The sequence below is a fragment of the Gopherus flavomarginatus genome, chromosome 3 (genome assembly GCF_025201925.1).
Source record: "Gopherus flavomarginatus isolate rGopFla2 chromosome 3, rGopFla2.mat.asm, whole genome shotgun sequence".
NCBI lineage: Eukaryota > Metazoa > Chordata > Testudines > Testudinidae > Gopherus > Gopherus flavomarginatus.
Window position 1 is genome coordinate 54578313 of NC_066619.1, and position 15338 is coordinate 54593650.

Here is a 15338-nt window from a genome sequence, read left to right on the forward strand (position 1 = left end):
GAGACCATATTAATTAAATGGAATAGTGACAGCACTGTTAAAAGAAACGTGTTGCCATGATGACCTACTGAGAGAAAAAAGAATTTTTCAAAGGAATGTTCTGGAGTGGCCTCATTTGCTCCAACTCAAGATAACAGGAAGTCCATCTATATTTCATAAACATACACATAATAAAAATGGTTTTCCCTACATCCCTCAAAAGTATTTAATCAAAGGGAAGGAAACCAACAAGTGATTAACTCACACACTCTTCTTATCCTAAGAAGTCAGTGGAGATTCAGCATAAAGGTGCCATAGGGAACTCTAAGACGATAGAGAGCTCTAGAGCATGATTGGTTTTTTTGATCAGTATTTCTCAGCATTTTAAAGATAAGGTTACCTTTTTGTTTCACTGAAAAAACACAGTTTTTCCACTTTCCCTACCATAGACATCTGCTTTTTAGCTTGCTTGGAAAGCACATCTCTTTAAATGCTGGGCTGGACAGGATAAAAACACACAAAGCCTCTGGTAGCACCAGTGAAGGTGGCCTGAGAACTGTGTAACATGCTTCCTCCCTCAGGTAATTGCTTCTACAACTTGACTACAGTTGGCTGACAAAAAGAGAGTGATTTCAAAGATTTTTGCAAACTTTGATCTCCTGCATGATTTGTTTTTCCCTCTTCGCTTACATCAACATACATAACTTGAGGACTCCTAATTTTTAGTGAAACTTTATAGGAGACACCTTTGGGAACCTCTTTCATTACATATGAATTGCTCTGTATATAACTCTTGGGTAATTTAATACTGTGTTCTGTATGTATTGTATATGACAATTATCCTGGACACAGGGGTTACTTCTAATTGCACTGGAGTGAAGTAGTCTTTCCGAGGGGCATCAGAATCAATCAATAGCAGCTAATGAAATGTTGTGTGAGGCACCAGCCAGCTGCTTTCCTTTGATTAAACTCTTGTGAGGGGGGCAGGTTTATTAACACAATTCAGTATTCAGAAAGAACTGAAAAGGATAGGAAACAAGAAGCTAAACACAACACAGTAACAAATGCCTATAAAAACCCTTATACAAATAAATAATCACTGATGTAATGACTACTTTCGCAAATAATCAAATACAGGATTGAACTTAAATTGAATGACAGAAAGAAAATGTTTTATCATAGATGTACTGAAATTAAGTAGAAGATGGCCATGTCAATTCAGGATTTAAAGACAATAGGAGAGAAGAAGGAGGAGGAGGAGGAGGAAAGATGCTCTGCTCTGCTGAGACATGGCACACTGGAAGATGCTGGAATTCACTGATAGCCTCAGGTCTTGCTGCAATGCCCATTTAAGTTAATTGAAAAGCTCCTGTTGACTTTAATGGTGTAAGATCAGGCTCTAAACAAGCTTTTCGAGAGGAGAAAAAACAAACAAACTCCATATTGCTGAAAAGTTAAGTGCTGGCCCTCTTGAAATCAAGGGGAGTTTTGCCATTCTCTTCAAAGGAGCCAGAATGTCACCAACTGTCATTAATATGCTCTGCTTTGCTGGGCAGCCTTTGAACCTAACGAGTAGTGCTTTTGTTTGTGGTTAGACAAATCCACTGTATTTACAGATTTTCATTTTATGACCTTTTTCTCAATTTTCTATCCAGTACCAAAAAAAGTTGCTTATTTTAAAAATGGAATAGATTGTATAGACTGTTAGCTCAGTGACTATGGTGTAGGAGCTCCAAAGGAAGGAAACTGACTTTTGAGCTGAAGGGTGGTGGAAACAGAAATGAACTGATGACTTGTGCACTCAGTCAAAAGCAAACAAGTTGCAATTTCCCCAGCTACCAAGGAGTTGCAGGGAGGGCAGAAGCAGGGCCGGCTCCAGGGGTTTTGCTGCCCCAAGCAGCCAAAAAAAAAAAAGCCACGATCACGATCTGCAGCAATTCAGTGGGAGGTCCTTTGCTCAGAGCGGGAGTGAGGGACCCTCCCCCAAATTGCCCCCGAATCCCTGAAAGTGCCGCCCCGCTCAGGAGTGGCCACCCCAAGCACCTGTTTGATAAGCTGGTGCCTGGAGCCAGCCCTGAGCAGAAGGACTGGTGAAACATCAGCATGAACCCAGAGAAATCAACAGTTAGAGCAGTAGAAATGGCAAGTGTATCTGCAAATCCAGTAGTTTGTGGACTGGGAGGAAGAGCACCAGCATGAGAGAGAAGAGGAGCAGGAATATTAATATTAGCTCAAGATGAAGAAACTGCATCAGGAGGACCAGCTTCAACAATATCTGCCTGAGTTGGAGAAACCGCACCAGCCAAAATGATAGAATGGTAGGTGGAGCCAGTGCTGGGGCGGTGGTGGCCAGATTCTAAATTACTTCCTCACATTAGGGAGAGGGATGACATGGAGGTGTTTTAAATGCTTTTGAAATGGGGTGTGAATTGAATAAGGTGAGGAAAGAGGCTGTGGTATGGACTGTGGCTCTACAGGTGCTCCAGGGCTGGAGCACCCACAGGGAAAAAATGGTGGGTGCAGAGTATCCACCACCAGCCCCCTATCAGTGCCCTCCCAGCACCTCCTGCCTGCCTGCTGTTTCACAGCATGCAGGAGGCTTGGGTGGAGGGAGGAGTGAGGATGCAGTGTGCTCAGGGGAGGGGGAAGAACTGGGCAGAAAGAGGCAGGGCAGGGGTGGAGCAGGGGTGAGAAGAGGTAGGGCGGGGCCTTGGCAAAACAGGTGGAGTGAGGGTAGGGACTGGGGCAGAGACTTTGGAAAGTCAGCACCTATGTCTGGCTCCACTATTGTCAGGGACAAAAGGCTTGGACATTTTCACCCATCAACAGTGGTGGACAGATGATGAGCTGTGTAAACCAGATTTGTTGTAAAAGTTTAAACTGACCCCTAAAACGTATAACAAAAGGTTTTGGCCATGTTCTGTAAGTTGCCAAGGGGTCATTTTGCCTGGGATTGCCCACTTTATCCCCTGAAGCCCAGTGCAGTGATGGAAAGGCCAGCTGCATCCCAACCTCACAGAGTTACCTGAGTGACTGATTCTCCAGAGGGAGGGAGTCACATTGCTAGTCCTCCGATAGCATATAAATCATCATGGTGAGCCATTCACACTTCTAAACCACAGCCCACATGGCATGCTGCACCCTCCTGAGTGCAAATACATTGGATTGCCAGTGGGAGCAGAAGGTGATAGTCAATGGAGAGACATTCACTGAATGAAACTATTGGGACTGCTAAGACCTCTAGTTAAACCCCATGTCATGAAGTCCCATCCAATGCTACTAAGATGTGAAAATGGATTGAAGTTCCTGTTGTCAAAGTCTTCACTTTACCTACAGCCCAGATTTCTATACCGACTCAGGAGTGGGACTGATTTTAGGTCAATTGTCACATAGTCCATATTCTTTGTTTTAGGAAATGATATTATGGCTTTGATGCAGAAGAAGTGAATCAGACCCACTCAGTTATCTCCAGAGTGAGAAGAGACTCTGTTAGCCAAAATGCAAATAGGGAAGCTGCGAGGGAGAAAGGGGGTGGATCCTTCTCACTAGTTTCCAAGGGGAATCGAGATACCTTCCCCGGGTATGCAAATACCTGAGAAGGGAGGAGTGAGGAGAACTACAGCCAGGAAGGAAAAGAAACTTCTTCCCACAGTCTCTGACTGCCTGATGGTCTATGAAAAAGAATCCTGAGCCAGTGGAAAAGGGAATTCTGCTCACCTTGCCTCAGTGTGTGGGAAACAATACTCCTCCTCCTCCCCAGAGAGAAGCTGAGATTAGACTGGGTCCTGAGCACTGAGAAGGTGGGCAGAAAAAGGAACGTGGCTATGGGAGAAGTTTGAAGACTCTCCCTTGCTATCGAGAGAGTGACCACCTCCTGGAGAGGCTCATTTATCCTTGTTCAACCTGGATTCTCCAGAGGCCAAAAGACAAAGAAAGGACCTAGGACAAACAACCTGAGTTTAAACTGACTCAGGACCTGCTTTTTGATCCACAAACAGACAGGACCTTCTGTTCAAAGGAGAGCCAATCCTTAGGGAACAGCTGGAAGAACTGCTACCAGTCAGAACCCTTGTGGAGATTGGGGGAGGGAGGTGATATATGGTAAGCTTATTAGCATGCATATAGGTTCTTTACTGTTTTAATATGTTTTCTCTGTAATGCCTGTACCTTACAAATAAACACGCTTGCTTAGAAAGAGCGGTATGGTAACTTAACTATGAGCAACTGTGCTGTTTAGAGCCTCTGAAGAGAAGGCAAAGCAGGCCTGCATAGGCAGTCTGACTAGCTGGGGAATCCAGTGTAGGCAGGGATCTGTTCAGCCTAGAAAAACCCAGGAGAGAGAAAGACATGTCTTTGTCCAGGAGAGGTGAGAGCTAAGGAGTCAGAAGCTTAATATGGAAGGGGAATACAGGTGCAGTTGCCCTGAACTGTGACAGAGATAACTAAAACTGTACTTGTCTGTTCTAAAGGATGATTACCATAACTCTTGAAAAGCTAGAAGAACTCACTGAATATAATTAGAAGGCAAGATCTTGGCCAACATGATATTAACCAGTAGAGAAGTCACTGCTCAAAATTAATTGATTTTTCCCTTTGCAGTCCAAACAGAACTCCCTAATATTCCAGGGCAGAAATATGCACATTTAGAATTGCTTTCATGAAAAAGGCAAAGACCTAATTTTAGCAGTCATTACTGTATTTCTAAATCCTGAACTGGAAATATGTATTAAAAATTAAATATGAATAAATTAAATATGAAATCCCACAGCCTTATGCACACAGTGATTTCTTTATCAAGTGAGACACACAGCTTAAATTATCCTGCTGTCCATGACAGGATTTCTTTTACCACTGATAGCTTGAAAGGCCACGTCTGAAAAACAAACTGCTTTTAATAAGCCATCGGAATCTTTCCTTTAAAAAAAAAATGTTTGTAGCAAGACTCTGTATAACATATGACTGGAAACTTTGGACTTCCCCTCCTGTGTAATTGTGGTATAGTAAAATATGGACTGTCCTTGTAATGGACAAGCTTTCACACCATGTATGTACATAAGAAATACACCAAAAGGAGGATAGGTATTTCAAAATGTGGACACCCTTTTTAGTGTACTTAGAGCTGGAGGGCTCCCCAGACAGCAGGCCAGAATCTTTAGCCAGATTCTGTGAATATTAACCTGATCCTGAATAAGTAATATACAATTTAGTATGTAAATGTTGTATTGCAATTTTGCATTAATAAGAAGTGTTTAAAAAAAGAATACACTGTACATTGTTCATCCCAACTCAAACACATCAGCTCTCCACTTGCCATTAAATTATTGATAATAAATAAACTATCACCACCACAACACTATTCCTGTGATTAGCAGCAATTTCAATCCTAAAGTTATTTAAAAATAAACAAAACAAAAAAAACCTATTTATACAATGAATCTCATCCATGATAATTAGCAGTAAATTTCCCAAATTATCTTATTTCAGAGATGAGGAAGGAGGAAAAACAAAAAAATAAACGAACCACATTGCTTCGCACAAAATCTGCTGTTCATTATGCCTGGCAGTAGTTCGGCATGATCAGTCAAACCGTTCTCCCACTGATTTCAGAAGGGGTGGGAGGGATCAGGAATGGGCCCACATTGGGTAGCTTGGAAGACATGGATATCTCCACCAGTATGTCAAAGAAGTCTGTATAAAGTGGTGGCATGATAATCATCTTGAAGTATTTGGAGACGTAAAACTCCAAAACCGAACCAGTTTGCAACTTTAAAAATGTTTTAAAAAGTTTTTTTTTTCTTTCTACAGTGGAGCATTAACAAAATATATGATGTCATATGGCAGCACAAAGATTTTATTGCTGTACACTTAGAACAAATTTGATGCACATTTGTGATTACTTGTATAACTCACTCATGTTTTGGTCATAAGTGAGTAATACTATCATCCTCAATATATGCTAATAAAACACATACGCAATCACAGAAGAAATGGATTTGAACAGAGGGTCCAGTAACGTGAATTGTTTAGGGTATATCATATTACTGGTATGAGAGTGGCTATGAAAATGCAATGATGCTATGTTAGCATGGGAGTGACTACAATAATACCTGTGTTAAGCCTCAGCATTCAACCATTACACAGGTAGATGTTTTCAGAAGTGCAAGCAAATCCAGTCTGAGCTTTGAGGTGTAGTAAATTTGAAGTCTATTAAGGGGGCAGTTCACTGGTGGTTTACATTAGCTTTGCTTCGAAGACAATGGTCATCAAGGATTAGGGTGACCAGATGTCCCGATTTTATAGGGACAGTCCCAATTTTGGGGTCTTTTTTCTTACATAGGCTCCTATTACCCCGCACCCCATCCAGATTTTTCACACTTGCTATCTGGTCACCCTATCAAGGATTAATGCTAGAACTAGTTGCCTTCAACACTTTTTATTAATATTTGTAAGAAAATGTAATGGGTGCATGATTTGGAAGAACTGATAACAATAAAAACAGTGAACTATCTACAGGGTATTATTTCATACTCAAAAGACTAAATATGTAGAGTTTTGTAAAATGCATCAAATGAAGCCTAAACAACATCAACACCCCATAGTACACAACAGTTTCTGGATTTAACTTCAATTTCAAATGAAAGAAAATGTGAAAGATTCCTTTTCTTTTTTGCACTAAAATTTAACACTAAGTAGTTCTGAAAAACTTCAGCCATATAATTATTAAAATCATAGCTGGGAAATGACGAAAAACATAATGCCATTCTTTCAAGAAGGTTAACATTCAAAGTGCTGTTTAGATATGTTCACGTCATTGCTTGAAGTAAAAATCAATAGGATAATTGACTTTTGGCATATTACAGTTGTTAATGGACACAAGAAGATTGCCTAGGTTGATGTTACTAGATCTGTCAATAGCACTCAATTTACCATTGACCATCAAATTTTGTTCCCTTGCATAGTGTGTCTGCTGGTGTGGTAGTACATTTTTCCCCCCTCTTACTTAAGAACTCCGATATGAAGGGGAGGATGATGGAGAGAAGTATCACATAGATCCATTTTTTCACCCTTCCTGTTCAATGTGCATAAATTATATTGAGTTATATTGTTGGAATGAGCAATGAAGGCCATCACTATGGTGTTACTACTCTGCTGTGCATCTCTTTTTTGTCAAAACCAGACTCTGCTCTGCAGCGAAGCAGCTGAAACACAGCCTAAATAAGACAGAAATGATGCCAGTTGCTCAAGGATGCTTTCATCTTCTATTGGGAATGTAGACTCACTCTATTCCAATATAATGTGTAACGTTAGGGTAACAGTGGGTCCTTCAATGTTCATGAATTTTCAAGTAGTGGCATTGCCTCTTTCCAGCTGGCCAAGTTGTCCATAGTTTTCTAGAACTGGTGGCAAGATGTTCCACAGACTGGTGCATTCAAGAGAGAACACGTTCTCTCTCTTTTCCTTCCTCTTTGCCATTACATTTCAAGACACAAATGACTAACAAAAGGCTAGCCTCAACTTCCAGGAAATTAAGATTAGCAAAATCTTCATTAAAATATAAAAATATATAGGAAATTTCCACACTAAAAATTCCTTTTTTGTTTCTTCTTATGAATGTCTTGGGCATCAGTGTTATGATGATTATTAGGATGTCTATTGTTTGCTTTTTCAAACAAAATCTAATGTAAGAAATACCAAGGGAGTGGCAAATTATCATCTCTTTGAATCTTTCAGTAGAGGCTGGATGTTTGAGAGAGATACTCTAGTTCAACCACACGTTACTGGCCTTTATAGGGTTCACATACGTAGTAGGAGAGAATAACTCTGCCCACTGCATGACTTACTAAGTGAAATTCTATATCCTATATTTTACAAATCAGATTAGATGATCGCACTCATGTTTCCCGCCCTTAAAAATCAATGAATTCGTTGGAATAGTATCAAAATTATAATTTTCATAAGCATTCCATTAATTTAGCATTCCCCATGTTTTTAAATTATTATGTTTAATATCCTTGTTTTATTTCTATGTCTGTTACTGTAAGAACTTCAAGGGTTTTTTTTTGTTCTTGTTGACTGAGAATTAAGATGGACAACAACAAAATACAGCTAACTGAATGAGTCAACCCAGTGCCTACTGAAGAAATCATACACCTGACTGTTTGCATGATAAAAACTGTAGTAATTTGTTTTTAAAATAAATCATCTGGCATGCACAGCCATTCAATGAAGTTCTGCCAATATCACAACAGGCTAACTTTAGAGCACTAATTTTGAAACTAGTGGCTGTCTGTCATGACTGAAACATCACAAAACTATATAAACATACTCCCGTGTGTAGTGTGTGAAGATACAATCAAGGATTAAAAATGTAAAGAAAAAAGTAACAAAATATACAAATATAAAACCTAATGTACTTCAAATGATCATTAATATTAATCACTATGAGCACAGGTCTAGAAATTATAGAGCAAAGTCTTCACTCCTCTCATATTTTATAAAACTTGCTCTAACATACCAATTAAGAACCTTTTAAGATAAATACTTACATTTTATAGCCCTTTTAAACTAAGTAGACACCTGCTAACATCTGTTATAGGTAACAATGCAAAACTCAGTCCATTATATCCCCATCTTTACACAAATGATGGGGATATAATCGTCTACAACATGGTGCGGCTTATCAGTGCTAAATGGCAGACATCAACAAACACTCTCATCAGGGACAAACAAGGTCACCTACTAACAACAGAAAAAGAACAAGAAGTGTTCTGGACAGGGCATTTCAAAGAATTGCTGAACAGGGAGCCACCTAAAGAGAAAGCAAATATCCAGGAGGCAGAAGAAGATCTTGATATCAACACAGACACCCCATATAAGGAAGAGATCATTCAAGCCATCAAATCCTTAAAAAATGGGAAAGCACCTGGCAAGGATAACTTGAATACAGAATTGTTAAAGGTAAATCCTGAGTTAGCAGCATCTATCCTGGCCCCTCTATTTATATCAGTCTTTCAAAGGGGAAAAGTGCCAGATGAGTGGACCAATGGGGTTATAGTGAAGATACTAAAGAAAGGAACTCTCAGTGATTGTAAAAACTGGCATGGTATCACACTTCCTTCTGTGCCAAGCAAAGTATTGTGCAAGATCATAGTCCAGCATATATCAGAGGCAGTTGATAGAGTTCTCAGAAAAGAGCAAGCCAGTTTTTGGAAAGGGCGTGGATGTACAGACCAGATCTTCACGCTACAAAACATAATAGAAGCATACTTAGAATGGCAACAGAAATTCTGCATAAACTTCATAGACTTTGAGAAGGCTTTTGATAGCATTGACAGGACCAGCCAGCATTTATAGTGCATTTTGCAGGCATATGGAATCCTTCTCTGTATAATCAACATCATCAAAAGCTTGTATTTCTTCCTTACATGCAGTGTTGATCACAGTGAGCTTAGTTTTGAAGTCAAAACAGGAGTTTGTCAGGGATGTGTCATGTCTGCAATCCTCTTCAACATTGCCATTGACTGGATAATGCAGCATACAACAGAAGACATGCTAAGAGGCATTAAATGGACAACCTTCTGATCCCTTGAAGACCTGGACTTTGCAGATGATTTCATTTTCCAATCACATATCCAACATCATACACAAGAAAAAACAACTTGACTCATCAAATTCAGCCAGCAAATAGGACTGAAAGTCAACCATACTAAGACAGATATTATAACCTTTAATATTGCTTCACCATCACCAGTACAGATGGAGATTATGGTCTCACCAATGTAGAAACATTCACATATTGTACTTGGGCAGCACCATCAGCCAAGATGGTGGAAGAAGCAGGACATCCGCAACAAAATCAATACAGCCAGGAACACCTTCAGGAGCTTAAATACAGCCTAGAAATCATCAAAATACAACACCAAAACCAAATGCAAGATTTATCAGAGCTGCATCCTTTGAACATTACTTTATAGTGCAGAATGCTCAGGAATGAGAAAGTATGACATGTTCAAACTGTCTTTCCATACAACCGGCTTCAGAAGAATCCTCCATATCTTTTGGCCCAGAACAATCTCAAATGAAGATCTATTGATACAGTGAAGCCAAGAGAATATCAGCACCATCATTGCCAGTAGGCATTGGAGATGGATCGGTCATGTGCTTCGAATGGAAACTCATTCCATCACCAGAGTAGTAATGCTGCACACCTGAAGGCAAGTAAAAATGAGGCTGCCTGAAAACAACACAGCGAAGAGCTGTGAAAGCCAAGCTGAAAAACCTGGGGCACAGCTGGAGAAACTACTGAAAGACTTGTCATAAACAAACAGGAGTGAAGGAGCTTTGTCACTGCCCTAAACTCCAGAGGCATCATGGGAACATGATGATGATGATTTACACACACAGGCGCTCTCACCTTCAAGGCTGAAATTTTCCATGTTTGATTTTTTGTTTGCTTATTTATTTGTATGGTTTAAGGAAAATTTGACCAAAATACTTTCAGACATTTGTATGTGGCTGGAAAACAAAAAAAGCACAATACTCCCCATTGTAAAAACATCCTGCTTTTATTCTACAGTCATTTCCACCAACCCCACCAGTCAGACAACAAAATCAGCTGAAAGTGTAATGTGAAAGTTGGAATCGGTGGATATACAATTCCTTTTCATTGAGTCTAGTGCCTTTGGTTTGTGGCAAAACATTATTTATAGTTGGATGGGATGTGAGAAAAAAAAAATCATTGTAGGCTGAATAGATATGCTTACTCAGCAATAGCCCACCTGCACTAGCTTGAATCCAGCTAGTGCAGGAAACGACAGCAGCAAACATAGATTAGCACAGTATTCAGACTGGGCTAACAAACAGAGTATGTACCCAGGGTCCATGCTAGGCTTGCACTACATGTGCTGAATACATTAGTAGTTTTCAGTGGTTCAGAGCCAAGCTGGATGGGCGTATCAAGTGGGGTCCCACAGGGATCAGTTCTGGGTCCAGTTCTGTTCAATATCTTCATCAATGATTTAGATAATGGCAAGGAGAGTACACTTACAAAGTTTACGGACTTGGTGGGAAGAGTTGCAAGTGCTTTGGAGGAGAGAATTAAAATTCAAAGTTATCTGGACAAACTGGAGAAATGGTCTGAATTAAACACGATGACATTCAATACAGGCAAATGCAAAGTATTCCCCTTAGGAAGAAACAGTGAGTTGCACACATACAAAATGGGAAATGACTGCCTAGGGAAGCAGTACTTCAGAAAGGGATCTGGGGGTTACAGTGAATCACAAGCTAAATATGAGTTAACAGTGTGAGACACTGTTGCAAAAAAAAAAAAAACAACAAAAAACAAAAACAAAAAGAAAACATAATACTGGGCTGCATTATCAGGAGTGTTGTGAACAAGACACAGAAATAATTTTACTGGTCTACTCTATGCTGACTTAGCCTCAACTGGATTATTGTGTCCAGGTCTGGGTGTTACATTTCAGGAAAGATGTGAACAAAACTGGAGAAAGTCAAGAGAAGAGCAACAAAAAAGTACTGAAACATAACTACGAATGTTGAAGGCAACAGACATAAAATGGACACTTTCCACTAATTCTGACATTAACACAAACTCAATGATTATAAAAGAAGATGATACATAATAAGGAGTCTGAGTCTTCAGGGTACTGAATGCATCTTGAGCTGAGACTTCCTTGTGCCTCCCAGAACTGCCAAACATTTTACCAAGATTGATCCCTAAAATACTACCAAAAAAATTATATAAAATTATTAAATCTTGAGGTCTCAGGCACTATTACTCATGAGAAAATAAAGTGAATATAACAAAAAAACAATGAAAATTATCTTAATAAATGAAGTCACTAGAAGTCTAAAGTTTATCAGCTTCTCTGACTTAACCTTTGTAAAAGGCACTTTGAACATAAGTACCAGTCAGCATTTCAGTACTTCTCTGTACTTCCAGTACTCCCAGTGCTTCTCAAGTTTGATCTGTGAAGAAGCCAGATTTATTGATTATAAAATATGTTTTGTTAGGGGCTGGGGTTTTTTTTTCATATGAAAGTATTTGGATTTCAAGACTATACTGGTCTTTAGTTTTTTAGACCAAGTTTATTCACAGTTCATATATCATATTTTAGTAATTTAGGACCAGATTTTCAAAAGGGCTCAACTCTCAACAGCTCTCAATGAGGTCAACAGGAACGGGTAGGTGCTGAACACTTCTGAAAATCTGGTCCTTAATTTTGTTTGGCTTTCCCCCTCCCACACTAAAACACTGACAGCTAAGCCTTCCTTTAACTTACCCCATTTGAAGTAATGACTGACGAGCTCTAAAGCACTTATACACCTAAATCTCCATTCTGCAACACTGACTTTCTAATGTGCTTGGGGGGGGGAGGCTCGACCCCTGGCTGTGCCCCAGGATCTGCCCCTATTCTACACCTTCCCGCCAAGACACTAACCCCATCCTGCCTCTTCTCGCCCTCACTCCATCCCCACCCTGGCTCTTCCCACCCAGTTCTGCCCCTGTCCCCTGAGTGCGCCCCACCCTCACTCCTCCTCCTCCCCCCAATGCCTTCTGCACACCATGGAACAGCTGATCACAGCAGGTGAGAGGTGCTAAGGGTAGAGGGAGGAGTTGATTGGGGGCTGCTGGTGGGTGCTCTGTCATAAACAGATAGTTAAGGGTTAATGTCTCTTTTACCTGTAAAGGGTTAACAAACAGGGAACCAAACACCTGACCAGAGGACCAATCAGGAGACAAGATACTTTCAAATCTCGGTGGAGGGAAGCCTTTGTTTGTGTTTTTTTGGGTTTGGCTTTGTTCTCTCTGGGTCCTGGAAGGGACTAGATGTGCAACCAGGTTTCTTGCCAATCTCCCTGCTACAGTCTCTTATATATTCAGAATAGTGAGTATTTAGTAAGAAAGGCGGTTATAGTCTTTTGATTGTTTTCTGTATTTGCAAATGTGTATTTGACTGGAAGTATTTTAAATTGTATTTCTGCTGGAGGAGGCTTTTTCTCCAGTTTCTATAAGCTGACAGACCCTGTAACTTTTACCATCTAAATTACAGAGATAACTTTTACCTTTTTCTTTCTTTTTTTTATTAAAAGTTTTGTTTTTAAGACCTGTTTGATTTTTTCCCCTTGTTGACGCTCAAGGGAATTGAGTCTGTACTTAACAGGGAAGGGGAAGGGAGGGGAGAAGGGGGAATCCCTTTGTTTTAAGATTCAAGGAGTTTGAATCACGGTAATCTTCCAGGGTAACCCAGGGAGGGGAGGTCTGGGAGAGGCAACAGTGAGGAAAGGGGTTTACTTTCCTTGTGTTAAGATCCCGGGGGTCTGGGTCTTGGGGGTCCACAGGGAAGGTTTTGGGGGGAGTGTATCAGGCACTGGAGTTCCTGATTGGTGGCAGCTTATCAGATCTAAGCAGGTAATTAAGCTTAGAGGAATTCATGCTGGTACCCCAACTTTTGGACTTTAAGGTTCAGATTGTTGAAAGAATACCATGACATGGTGGCAGTGTGTGGGAAAGATGGAATCCAAAAGCCAGTAGGAATATTATTTTTCTTTTTCTCTGCTAGCTGCTTGTAAGCAGAGAGAAGGAGGTTTTAAAACTACAGCCAGAGAATTTTTTTTTCCTTGCTACCTTCTGGTTGTGCAGAGAGATTGCCTGAGGGCACACACATTAAGGTTTAGCAAGGGTCTTTTGTTAAACAAAGCAGGCTTAAGTGGTCAGCAACAGGCTCCAGCAGAACATATTTGCAAATGAAAAGGTTTTTTTTTAATTCTTTTTACTTTACCGTGAGTAGCTAGTGGAAAAAGTAGAAAGACTCTGTTGCTAAGCAAATGCCAAGAAGGCAACAAAGAAGCAGCAGTTCAGGCAGTAAACCAGCAGAGGGCGCCCCAACACAAAAAAGCAGGAACCATGACTACCAAGGAGGCACTGAAACAGGAACAAATCAAAGATGCAGACCACAAGTGACAAATGGAAAAAAGAGAAAAAGAGGTGGAGCTGAAAGAAAGAGAAGAACAAATCAAACTGGCAGCCCACAAAAGAGAACAAGAAGCAAAAGATGCGGCCCACCAACGAGATATGGAAAAGCAACAAAAACAAAGTGAAGAGAGGGGAAAAAGAGAAAAAGCATGAAATGGACTTGGCGCAGGCTAGGCAGCATGCTCCAGCCAATCCTAACAACCCTTCGCCAATGATTGTTCCACATCACAAGAAACTTCCCACCTACAAGGCAGGTGATGACACTGAGGCCTTCTTAGAAAATTCTGAAAGGATCTGCCTTGGGTACAGCATCCCTGAAGACCAGTACATGATAGAGCTGAGGCCACAGCTCAGTGGACCCTTAGCAGAGGTGGCGGCTGAAATGCCTAAGGAGAACATGAACAATTATAAACTTTTCAAACCAAGGCCAGATACAGAATGGGGATAACACCTGAACATGCCCGTCAGTGGTTCAGAACCCTAAAATGGAACCCAGATGTGTCATTCCCCTGACACGCCTACCACATTGCAAAGAATTATGAAGCCTGGATATCAGGAACAAAGGTTAACAATATGGACGAGCTGCACCTCCTGATACAAATGGAGCAGTTCTTAGATGGTGTTCCTGAGGAAATAGAGAGGTACATCCTAGATGGGAAACCCAAAACAGTAACCAAGGTGGGGAAAATTGGAGCCAAATGGATGGAAGTGGCAGAAAAGAAAAAAGCTACTGTCAAGGGGAGCGAATACCCCAGGGGGCACACCGACAATAAACCCTATAACCGAGGGCAGCCCAAGACCCCACCTACAACCCAAGGAAAGCCACAGATGCCCTATTCTCCCACCTCACTAGTCTCCAGTAACCCACCTCGGCCCAGTGACCAGTTAGTTGGACGATGCTTTAAATGTAATGAACTGGGACATATAAAGGCCAACTGCCCCAAGAACCCCAACCGAGTGCAGTTCATTATACCACCATCACAACAAAGATCCCCAGGCCCAGATGCCTCTCAAATACCCTTGGAGCGAAGGGAAATTTTGAGAGTGGGCAGAAAGAAGGTTACCACGTGGAGAGACACGGGGGCACAAGTGTCAGCTATCCACCAATCCTTAGTGGACCCCAAATTCATCAACCCAGAGGCCAAGTGACAATTTACCCATGCATGTCATAAGCTGTAGACTTGCCTACAGCTAAACTACCTGTTCAGTACAAAGGACGGTCAGAAATGTGGACTTTTGCAGTCTATGACAATTATCCCATCCCCATGCTGCTGGGGGAAGACTTGACCAACCAGGTGAAGCAGGCCAAGAGAGTGGGAATGGTTACCCGCAGCCAAACCAGGCAAGCTTCTCGACCCAT

The 15338-nt window shown here is 40.9% G+C and overlaps 1 protein-coding gene across 1 annotated transcript in view; it reads right to left on the minus strand.

The window, feature by feature from the left end:
- Positions 1 to 15338, minus strand: part of EDIL3 (EGF like repeats and discoidin domains 3) — a 461020-nt gene that overhangs the window by 283811 nt on the left and 161871 nt on the right. The gene's annotated exons all lie outside the window — the stretch shown is intronic.